This window comes from Varroa jacobsoni, unplaced genomic scaffold, assembly GCF_002532875.2.
Source record: "Varroa jacobsoni isolate VJ856 unplaced genomic scaffold, vjacob_1.0 scaffold_1446, whole genome shotgun sequence".
Classification (NCBI taxonomy): Eukaryota; Metazoa; Arthropoda; class Arachnida; order Mesostigmata; family Varroidae; genus Varroa; species Varroa jacobsoni.
Window position 1 is genome coordinate 169237 of NW_019214348.1, and position 12879 is coordinate 182115.

The following is a 12879-nucleotide window of genomic DNA, read 5'->3' on the forward strand; positions in this document are numbered from 1 at the left end:
GGCCTAATATGCGCGTTATAGCAGGACCAAAATTGTCGAAAATAGACTACTATTTGTGTTAGGGTAGTGGTTTGTAGTAACCTCATTCCTTTAGAGTCAGCCAGTTATAACAACGAGATTCAAGGAAAATAGATTGTTTCCAAAATGAAGTCTAGCCTATCTCATCCACACTATACAGCCGCTTATTAAAGTGTACGGGTACTAGAAGGCTAGAAATCGGTTTCATACTCTGAAGGCGCGGTACGTACACAACATGTAGTGAAAAGCTCGTGTGACTATAGTCGTCGGACGTATACGTCATTAAGAATAGCTTATTTGTGGTCACGGCTGTACAATGGCTGAACTTGCTGTCCGATGACCAAGAGACCTGCAGATAGTTTGAATTGTCAGTATCAACATGGTCGTAGGGCAGAATTTGTGCGTTGTCTGCGCAACTGTTGGGCCGACTGTGTAGTCGGGGGGAGGGAAGGGGGTCGGTTCGTGTTTTTGGACGCGCTTCCAAAAGCACAAGACCTGGTCTGGCTTCTATACATTTGACTCATTTTAGCTTACATGATAATAGCGGCGCTCAACTTTGCCCAACTTATTAAGCCTTTTGAGTAACTATTTAGTAAGGGTTTCTGTATTGACTGCAAAAGGCCCGGGCTAGAAAAAGTGTGTAACTTATTAACCGTTGAGCTTTCTAAAAATTGATTTTACTATTGGAGGATTACCTTTATGAGTAGCAGGCACATTACTACATTAAATTTTTGGACGGCTATAGAACTATTTACTGTGTATCATCATTTTTTTTTTCTTCACTTCAATTATTTAACGATGTATGATGAGTTTCCTGCTCAGGAAGACCCTATGCCCATATTCAATGTTTAACATAGCTTTCCATATCAGCAGTATTAATGGTTGGATAGTGTGGTGCATTGCAAATATATCCGAAGATAACATCATCAGCATGGTCCATCCTTCAAATGTTTCACCTCATCGATCAATACATCGAACAAAAGCATTATCTGAAAGCATATTGTCGTTATTCGAGGGTAGGGGCGACTTATTTAGCGTTTGTAAAGAATTGAGGCAGTCCTGTGTTAATTTCACATGGTCGCTATAGATGTACACGACTATATATGATCAAGTAGCAATCTTTTTTTTTGAAAATTTCCAGAAAATTAGATCATGATGAGAGCGCTTTTTGCAATTATTGTCTTCTCGATATACGCCGCCATTGGAGCTCGCGGCGACCTTCGGGACATGCTCGATTGGTTTTCCGCCGATTCCATCTCCAGACGGGGTAAATGTGCTGGAGAAAAGATTACTACCACTCTCGATATTTTGTACCCGCTCCAGGAACGTCTACTAGATACTGCCAGTCAACATCCTGCATTACAGCCTTTAGTCGGAGAGCTCAGGGAGTGTGAAAGATTGGTCTATGAATGCCTTGTTGCCGGGGAAGATTTTATTCAGGACAAGACTATGGAGTTCGGGAAACTGGTTACAATTACGAAAAATATCGCCGTACTACTGTATAAAATCCCCGTCCTGTACCTAAACCTCATCGATATCCTGAAAGTGTTCGATCCAGATAACGAGAAGCAGAATGAGATACTGATAAAGAAGGCAAATTATATTTTTCAAAAAATGCAAGCGACCTTGAATCAGTATAGTCCACAGATCCTGAATTGTATTACAGAATGATCTGGGAGAAGATTAGCGCAATGCAACATTTCTCTGTGGCGTAACCTTATGAATAGAAGCAATATTTACGCATACTGCTAACTAAACGATTGTGTTATAGATAAAATTATTCGTTTTTACATTGAAATTCGCAGTAATAATAGGTGTTACTTTGATTGTACTATATATATATACACAGTAAATTAATTAGGCCACCCACGTCTCAATGGAGATGTGACTAATTAATTGTGGCGGCCCCCGGAAATCGAACTGGAATTCTCACGTTCGAATGTACTTTAACGATAGAGTTTCTGGGTATCAAGTTGTTGGCTGACCGACGCACGACAGCTTTTATGATACCGACTTTCCAAAGCGTATCCCAGATACTCGAGCGTCCTTAGAACCTAGTTCAGTTTCCGGGACTTTGGAATTATTTGAAGTAGATACTAGATAAGGCCAACGAAACTTATGCTATTTATGAGAATACTGCAAACGAATCATTGACTTATGAGAAACGGCTTAAAACTTACGATGGTGTTTATGTACCATTTGTACATACTACATGAGGTATGAATGTGTATGTGCTCGTGTGAGCGTAATGGCTCAACATTGGTGTTGGTCTTAAGTTCCTAACAGGTGCGATCGAGAATCAACTTCGGCGTGAAGTTTATGATTCGACGGCATAAACCATCCATTTTATCATTGTCGTAGTTTTTGTCTACAAGAGACATGATACGAACAAATTCGTTAATCTTATCTTGCATTGTCCTGTAACAATATTTAGCATTTATGTACTAGCAGAGTTTACTATCCGTCCTCCGCTATTAGGACACGCCGTGGCTAGAATCACTAATTGTCGCAGCGCAATCGGTATGAGGCGACAGTTCTGGCGTACACACATTTATCCATCAACGAAAATTCAGGCCACAGAAAATGCTCAGTGCCTCATGTTTGTTAGGTTAAGCGTAGTGCCTAAAGGGTCCATAGTTAGGTCGCGGCAAAAAAGTCTGTTGCAAAAGAGGCATTTGAAATACAACTATTCAAAGCAATATATAGGTCGAGATGCAATAACAGAACCGAACCGAACCGCATAATTTGATTCCAGTTACGGTCTTGTTTCTCCTTCTTTGAGCTTCATTAATATCTATAGGCAAACAGTTAATAATCTTGCGCATGCTGATCATCCAGGAAAACCGTTTTTCAATATAACCTATTATGCTGTTACTTTGGTAAATTTTTTCTTTGACTCTTTTGGCTAGAGTCGGCAGTAGTGCGCGGAGCCCATCACGGATGTTGCTGCCGATAAAGGATAGCATGTGGTCCGGGTGCCAGTCACACGCAGTGTGGACGTTTCCAAAGGTCCCTTCCTGTGACAAGAAGTTTCCTCGAACCCCACTCATCTGGAGCTTGTCAGAAGACTTTTCTTCCGTCTGTTTTAGCTCTGAAGGCTAAGGCCTCGGAAAATCCTAGACATATCTATAGGACAAGATGTACCTCGTTGACGACCCCATGATTATGAACTGTAAGTGGCAACGAATGAGCTCTCCCTTTAATCGAGTGGTATGATAGCCTCTATACATGCTCCTGTGAATTAAACAGTGGTGCTAGAGACCTTTAAATTCGCTCACTCGACCACGACCGAAGAATGTACTTCAATAATTGAAAGAGAAAATGAATACTGCTACAGAGTATATGCACATATGATTACAATATATATATAATGATGAGAACAGTAATAATAATGTTTAAAGCCGGCAACGTTTTCCCGCCCTATTCAGTACAAGAAACCTGAATGGGGCCTTCTGCTTAGTGTCTGCAGTACTATGAAGTTGGTCGATAATACATCTCTGCTATATATATATATATATATATATATAATAATAACAGCTGTGCCAACACCGACAAAGGATTCTAGTGCAACTAAAATTTTCAACGACTAGAATACGCAAGTCGATAATCGCTGAGACAGTTCTATTGATTATTATAGCATTTTTCGTTATCATCCATGATGCGGATGCCGGCGCATATCCTAATGTTTAACCTACCCAATATGGATTTGGCACCAAATGGACCTTTAGGAAATACACTATTGAGCGGTTCGTCAGGCTTTAGAATGTCGAATAAACTCCTTCCCCAACGTTCCAAGGTGGACTTGATTGATATCAGTGCAATAGACCGATTCGTGAAAGCGGTGTGTGTGCAGCCAAGGTCTTAAGCAACATCTTTTCGGCACTTAGTCCACTTATTGCTAATTTGGCAAGGTTATTTCTAAGTCACGAGGCGCTTAACCCACTTACGCAGGACGTAATGACTATCGTTAATCAAATTAACGAGGTAAAGCGGGTTGGGGAAGATCTTATAGGCGGTGGTGTTATTACCCACGAGAAGGTTCTCAAAATTAGCAACAACCTCTTCTGCTTGATAGGTTTAATTCCTCAAGTGGCGGAGAACGCGGCCGACATGTCGAAACTCTTTGGCCATTGCCATGGCCCTCAAACCATACGTTTTCCGATTCTTGTTTCCGGTACCCTGATAGACATAAAAGATATCTTTGTTGATCTTCTGTATGTTTCCAAAAATATTAGGGTGCCTCGGGCTGTAGCGTTGAACGAGTTTATGCATCACTGTAACGCCCATCAGTAGTAATACTCCTATGAATGTAGTTCCTCGACGACAAACAACAGGTCTCCACGTTTTCGCCGGCGCGAAGCAAACAGCTTTGTTAATTATAGACTAAAGATAACAGAAAAGAAGGCAAAAACGGACTAGGGTAAGTCTAAAATAAGCGGCGACACAGACTGTTCAAGATGGAGGTAATTTGCTTCTTGACGAAGGCACATTTAGGTTTACCTTCTATATAGTGAGGAATAAGGAGACATCAATCAAAGGTAGGGCGTTGAAGCAGACTGGAATACGGCTGCAGGAGGCTTGGATCGCTCGTCCACCGAGATGATATTTTTATTTGATTAATATACCTAATCGAGTGCGAGTTACGAGCCTCGTTAAATTTAGTAACAACTTCCCAGTGTTTTAGAATTAGTGTGTAATTGTTCTTCAACCTTTAGAAAAACTATCCGTTGCGAACACTCCCGTCATAGTAAAGCTAGCCGATAGTTGGAAACTTCAACCACAGATAGTCGGTTCAATTCGGAAACATGCCTCATTGCTCGTAAACATACGTACGGACGACGAACAAAACTACAAGATTATCGAGAAAATCATGGCGCTGCCGTTTACCGTTTGCTGCTCTACATTACGTAGGTACACGGCGCTGCTACGTTTGCAGTGGCGCTAACTGCAAAAAACTGATCATGCGCAAACCCTCTGTGCGACAATCGGATCTAAGTAGGTGGTTCTCTCCAAACAAAAGAACTGTCACCCTGCAACACGAATTTCATTGTCCAGCGTATCGTTCTTGTCACAATTTGCGGACATATTGGTATCTACTGTATTAAGCTTAAATAGTTATACATATGGATAAAAATAGGCAAATTTTAACGTTAAACAATTATGCTAAACAACTAGCAAAATGTGCCTGCGTGCGCCTCCGAACCTTCGGATTGTCAATTATCGCACGTATAAATGCTTATGCATACTCCTACAGCAGAGATATCGTGACGTGATCGCCTAGGTTTAGACCTTCTAAAATGGAGAAATCGAACGCTTCCCCTTTAATCTCTTCAACTGCACAAGGAAAAAGTATTTTCACTATTTTTTTCAGCTATTCATCCTCAACAGCATCCGAAGCAGACAGAACAGCAATCCGCCCCTCCTTGCTGTGCTCAGTCCTTTTCGACAGCTGAATTTCTTGCTCAGGCGCTTGGCCTGGCCCACTGAGAAGCTAAGCTTTCAATATGACTGCAGGCCTGAGCTAGGCCTTGTAGGACAAGGCCCCCTGAGGGCACAAACTCAATCAGAATTTCACTTTCACGCCCGTGGTCCGGCCCCGCTCTGTGTCCACACCCCTGTGGACCCCATCAAGGTTCCAATCGGACAAACGGTCGTCGCTAGTGGCTCCCTGTTTTACCAATAGCACAAAGCATGTAGACCCTAACACACGCTACCAAACTCGGCAACCCCTTCAAGATTTCGGAACCTCTCTTTGTATGGTGTTAAAGTTGCAAAATACAGACAGTCCTCCTAGCTGGCTAGACAGTGTTATCGTTAAGGGCGTTACATATCTTGGGCAGTTGCATCAATAAAGCAATATATTCGAAATTTCTTATAGGTAGTCATTTGTCAGCTCGTATCTTAACCTCACATGCTACACTGGGTAAGTAAGAGCATGTAATTCGTAAGGACGTGCAGTTTTTCATTCAAGGTTATTGTATCGAAGTAGTATAAGAAAAGAATTCAGCAGTGATGAAATTTTTAATGATAATAATATACGCAATCATACCGAGTGTGGACAATCATCGTTGCAAGAAGTGTAGTCCTGATCACAATGACTGCTCTCGTCTGTTATATACCCTTATTATATTATTAAATGTTAATATATGTATAAATTATTAAATTAATAATCGTTTTACGTAACTAAAATTTTGCGTTCAGCATTGCTGATATTGCTTCAGACAGCTGGCCACCTCTAACACAAAACTGGGTTCATTTACACTCGGCATCAAACCTCGACCACCTCAAATTTAACTCTAGCAGCTACAGTGAAGCCTTATTTTACGCACGAGTCCTGTTTTACATAAATTTTCCTACTTTTGCCTGCTGAGCTCTGAAGGAAGAGCTCAACTGGCGGGATCGAGTGTCACCAGACGCAGTCATTGTGTTTGTCTGTCGATATGTCTGCAATGCAAGCGAGATACCGCTATAGATTCTGGAAAGGCTGAATTAATCTTAATTATTCGGGTTCTCCCGGGAACGCGCACCAGTCAATACATAGAAGGTATCCCACGTTGGAAGCAGCCGACTTCGGCTTCTCTTTATTTTGAGTGGTGAACCGTGTTAGAACATGAAGCAGTTAGGAATCTAGGGAGGCTCGATGCTTGTGTAATCTTAATACTGGCGTATTCACGCTGAGAGAAGCTTATGATATATATGAGTTACATGAAGTTGAAAAAAGAACACCCACCGTCATACCTTATGTTTATACTATTCGAATTTAGGTAATTAGATAATTAGTTATGCCTGGGCGGGGGCCGGCGTTTCAGCCACGGTAACACCTTAATGAAAGTATTTGCCAAACAGAATTGACTACTATGGTTACGTCGGTATCACCGGCTGTCTATTACCCAGCAGCAGTTCGTATTTAGACTGTACTTTACCTCATTTGACCCTTAACTTAGCATATGTGTAGCAGAATAGCATGATAAAAGAGAAACCTTTGTTCGCGCAGCCCGGCTGGGGTCTTATATGTCGACATTAAATAATCGTACAACGGGCAACAGGTTTAAAATTGACTTTGGTCGACCTGCGCGACCCTTTCGAAGCGCAGGTTGGCTCCGCGATACACGTGAACTCGCTCTAGCAAAATGGTTATTTGCCCACTTGTCGTAGCTGACAAGTTCATTTAACTTCGATTTTATAGGAGAACATTCCCAGGATTAGCGCTAAGACCTGATATAATTTGAATGCTGTTCCAGATGCACACCGTGTCGTCATTTTACATTTCCTTAGCCACATACAAATACTGGTTCCTACAGCTGTGTAGAACATCCTCCTGTGTCCCGGTTTTCACCAGAACAAGCCTCACCGATGTGGGTACGATCCCAGCGAAAATTATACGTTAGACTGATTAGCGAAATTTATCACAATATGAATAAACGACTTATCTTCAATGAAATGCGCGGCTGCATGTCGTAATAAATTACAGGCTGCATTTTTCGAGGTCAATTGCTTCTATAGTCGATCGCCGACGCTATCATAAATCGATGTTACTACCCCCCTAACTTTCGCCAGATGTAAACGCGTGTTCAGCATGGCTTCGAACCTTGGGCTCAGTGGATGAAAGGAAACAGACCTTTGTTAATCGTGTTGCCGATAATAACGAGTAGTAACACCCGAAAACATTCCCTGTTAGTAATACATTCGGGCGTCGTGCAGAGAAACGCGTTATTGTTATAGGTTGGTTGGAACATGTAGGTTTAACTAGACCCGAAATGTTACTGAACTTCAGTCAGACGCGTTGCGGGTATCAGCAGTAGTGAGTCAAGGATATTTTGACTGTTTATTGCTGAGGGCATTTGATGTTCAGGTCGGTGTCCGTGACTACGAAGGCAACCATTACGTGCCTCGGCGATTTGAGCCACTCGATCTATGTAATCTACTGGAGTTTCAGCGTAATTGTAGGTGGGCACTCCGGCGTCCATTATCGCCGCGTGAAATAAGCCTTGAGCGATACCGGTCAATAGATGACCATGACACAGTCGGACTCTCCGCCTAAGTGGAATGTCTAGCTAGCCATTGTAGGGCTTTAACCCGGTCCAAATGGCCCCAGTAACCATTGGCTTGAAGCAGGCCAAGATCTACAAAGCAAAGAAAACCAGTCAATAATCAAATATCACGTATTGACGATGATAAGATCGGCGAAATGCACAAGCTATGGGCCTCTCTAATCTAACTCGTGGCTAATTCCAGCAGTATGTCCGTTTGCGTAGTTAATAAGCACAATAGGCTATCTATCCCCGGCTTTCGAATCCTTCTTCCTTCAGTTGTTCAAATAGGGAGAGGTTTAGTTGAAGCTAGTCGTTTCATCAGCAACATGTCCCGGGCTTTTGTGTACAACCTGGCTTCCACGTGGACGCTAATATGCTAAACAGTTGTTTGGGGGAGAACTTCATGGAAGCAACGGGGATCATTTGAAGGTCCCGGGTACGGAACTCCGAAAAATGCTTCAACTGCACTGCCGTCGTTGTTAAGTCGCTACTGTATATTGAAGTGTGATATTTCATTCCGGTGAATGTCACAAAAGTTCAGATTCTTCAGTAGAACGATCGGATGCCAAAATCGTTGCCCATAATGACACTGCACGCTAAACCGAACCATGTAAGGAAAAACAACCCGGCGACCCGGGCATGACTGGCAAACAAAAAAAAAAAAAAAAACAAAGAATTAGAGCGTTATCGTGAATTTTTTGTTCTGTGAAATGAAGACGTGAAATGCATCATCTAGAACCAGTTCAGAAGCTACTGACCTCACAGGTACACAAACCATGGACGGCCAATTCCAAACATTACAACACACATATTTCTAGAGGTATAACGGATTAGTGGTAATAGTAATTTCAATTTGTATGTCCCCGAAACGTATCAATGGCGCTATGTGATATAATTTCGTGTGAATAAATAACGAAAGGTTATTATTTAAAAAAGTTTAATTTTTCAATAAATTCACCGACTATATATGTATATATATATATATATATGTGAAGTCATTAAAAAATTAAACTTATTATATATATGCTAAGGCTACTGTTCATAATAATACCAGCAGAATATGGGCCAGCTTCTCTTATATCGGTCGTTTTATTATATTTCATAAATTTATTCTTTCATTAGCTTATATACAAGCATACTGTAACGACATTTTGTCAGGCGGTCAAGAGTTATTATGGAACTATATAAAAAGAATACGAAAGGATACGTCCACACCTATTTCTCCTGTCGAGTCTCTCAGAGATTTACCTACTCCTCTGGGAAACATCATGTTTAAAGCCGCATCTAGTAAAAGTAATTTTCCTTAGTTACGCCGGATGAGATATTCTTGCGCTGTCTTAAACGTGCTCGAACATACCTAATATATATACGTGACTTAGTACGGCGGAAACCAACTTCTCGAACTTTTCAAGGTGACCAGCTAACATGCAGTGATTTTATGCATAGCAAAGTCGAAAACCTTCTTTTTCTTAACCTAAAATTTACGGTGTATGTTAGTATCAGCTTTCATGAAGCAACATGAAGATCAACAGAACCTAGAGTTGAAGTGAGGCTTAGTATTTCATCAAAGTGGCTCAAGAAGCCTGGATCCGCATAAAACAATGATCATTTTGAAGAGCAGAACACCAATCTCTGATAGGGTCATTCAGATAAGCTCCAATGGTTAGTCTTTTTTCCAGATCTTCTGTGCCCCTTTGCGCCTTCGATAGCTTTTTTGCTCTTTTAGGCCTTGCGACCGCCACCAGACAGAAATTTAATTCTGCCAGAACAAATCTTGCTCTCTAGCGTGTTTGAGAGACACTTCACGTGTACCACGATGGGTCCACGCACGGTTACTATTGAAAGTTACTGGAAAATGGAAGAAGGGGCATTTTGAAAAGGACTGGTTCAGATTCCAGTCACGGTCGATGACAGTTATATTGAATAAACATGACACCCTAGGAATGACGCTTCTAGTGCGTGTAGGGGCACATTTTTTTTGTTGAAATATGTCTTTTCGCTTAGCTATATTTTTGAAGGTAAAACATAAGAAAAGCTGGTAAATTGGATAACAGCACAATGTAATTTGACTGGTACTTTAATCTACAAGGCGAAGCTGGACACGTTATCTTTTCGCCGTACGTATTATTCGTATACTTTGGCCTAGTACGACTATTTTTTTACTCGAGGCAAATGGAACAGGTGATTTGGTACCAGATGTTCGTTTAACAGCAAAGCGGTACAAAACAGCACCGTAATCACTTTTGTTTTTAATTGAACTATTTACAATCGCAAGGGGAGCCGCGTGTGGCGGAAATAGAAACGACAAGATCGGTATCAATAAAGTGATACAATATTCACGAAACCCAAAAACAGTATTCCAGAACAGGCCTAAATACCTACTGGATCCTACGTCCGGATTTGTTCAAGACGGTTAAAGCTTATTTGTCAAAAGGTTGGTAATTACGGTCCAATTAGAGATAAAATATTAGGCCCAGTCGGTGAATTTCCATCAATGAGGTAAAAAAACACCGCCATTATCCTTATGATATCATTTAGCAAGTACTGCGAAATAATGTGCACAGGGCAAATGAAGACCATTGAAAATGCACGGGTTAATTACGGAATCGAAAAAGCCTTTCTTCGAAAATATCACACTTAGCAATGCCACCATTTAGCTGCGAGTGCTACCAGCTGATCGCTTCAACCGACACCTTCGTTGTCATCAGCGGAGCTTTCCACTGCCTCCGGGCTTTTTTGCCAAACTACTTCAGAATCCATGGCACCACCAACAGATTCATAGCAATAATAACCCATAATCTGCGGCTCCATTTCTTCATTAGTGGCCACTGTAATCCGCCTAATGGTATCTCTATCGAAAACAGAAGCAAGCGTAACGGTACCAGCACAGATTGTCAGACTGAAGGTGTCGTTGCCGTCAGCAGTGACGACCTCACAGCAGTTTCTATCGGTCTACATGTTAAATCATCAGGTAACAATGGTGTGTTAACGTTTCGGACTTCACGTTGAGCGTTGCTGCTATGCGCCGCTTCAAATGACGTATACGCCCAGTTCTTGCCCATCATGTTTTCCGTTTGCAGCTTCACGGGAACAGCGAATCTAGTCCAATAATAATTTTATTTATCGAAGTATGCCTTTGTTGATCTAGTAAAATCGGAGTGCCGACTGTCAATAATGGTCAGTCAAATCGATTTTTGCAATTAAATTGTCATAAATTAATTTTAGGGACGTTGTCTACTGCGCAGACGTCAGCTCAACGCGAACTTACACCAGTGGCCGTTTCAGTGTTTTGGACGACGTTTACCTGTATAGAAAGCCACTGATACCAGGCTGCTTTTTCTCACCCTCGTAGCTCAACCTATATATTTGGTCTAAAGGGAAATTATGCGATTGTTGTCAAAGTTGCAATAGGATTGATTTATGAGACACTGAAGCGGTACGTTCCCTAATACGACATACTGTATAAATAATATGACAATATATATGAATTTAATCGATAATAGCGACATTACTTTTTGTTTAGGGTAGATTGATCCGTTCTCTCCCTATAGGAAAATATATTGTGCCTAATTGTACAGTAATTACGAAAATTCCGTTTCGAGTTAGGCAAGAGTGCCGGTCGACTGCTGCCAACCGCGCAACATCGCTCCATCTGACCTAACTACTCTCGTAGCATTGTGGTACGATGGTCCGACATCGTATAGGGTGAAAAATTAGCTACAAATTGAAAGCTAATGGTGGCTAGCAGCTTCGGCGAAACTGAGCGTTACCCAAGTGACTGAGCCCCGCAGTCGGCCCACACAAAATAGGCTTGTGCGCGTGGTGTCCGGTCATTATGTCGAAGTATTACTTGGACCGCCTTAAAAAGAAAAGCTCATTGTTATGAAGTGTTAGTAAAATAGGAACATCGACTTAATCTACTTGGTCCTTTACTGAAAGCCGTGCAGTGATCCCAAGTTTTCATAGCAACCTCTTCGGTAACGAGCAAAATGCAATGCCATTGAGATGAAACGCGTGTGACAGGTCAGTTCAATAGGTCAATTGGTGCCACCACAGTAAGTAGAGAATTAAATCAGGCGTTATCTCTTGATAAACCTGTACTTTTTTTTTTTTTATCGCCAATCTAGTCGCTCACTCGACGTTTGCTGGTATACGTTCTAACAAAAAGTTCAGATAATCGTTTTATTGTAAAGGAAACATTCAGAACTGGAACGTTGTTTGTATCAGTTAGAAGATACTCTATCGAAATGAATACCCACACTGCACACAGAACAGATCGGGCAAGCACCATTTATCATTACGTAACAGATCACCCATTCAGTCCATTAAGATAAGTACGGGTAGTCGAATGAAGCACAGAATCAGGTACCGCTCAGGGTGAAAGAAATTGAAACTTCTATTAAAGTGAAGTAACTTCGAAGCTCAATGTTAAGTCTATACGGGTTTTTCTGTGATACTGAAGTTACAATGCATGAAGAATAAACTACTATTTTTACCCCGGTATCTCCTCGTTAAGACACCTTATGCGCCTGGAAGCAATCACGATACGCAGGAAAATCCTGAGACAAGCCTACGATTAGTAAACCAGTCGATTCACACCCAATAGTAGATCCGATTAAAAAGCTCCGTTCATAACGTGGATTAGGGAGACCGTCGGTATGTGGCCGTGACCTCGATCTTCTCAGCGTCGCCCAGTAAAGATAAAGGAAGAGCTCCTTGAGTATGAAGTGATACATGAAAGTATCTCTCTTTGTATAGCGATATAGGGTCCCTATTTTCAATCAGTACTATTACACCTCATACACTAGAAGTTTAGCCTTTCCCAAAG

At 41.5% G+C, this 12879-nt stretch overlaps 1 long non-coding RNA gene across 1 annotated transcript; it reads left to right on the forward strand.

The window, feature by feature from the left end:
* On the forward strand, positions 1-1544 carry LOC147752162 (uncharacterized). Its single transcript, XR_015314859.1, has 2 exons — positions 1-240; positions 1160-1544. It is a non-coding gene; the product is annotated as an uncharacterized LOC147752162 (long non-coding RNA).
* Positions 1545-12879: the final 11335 nt, after the last annotated feature.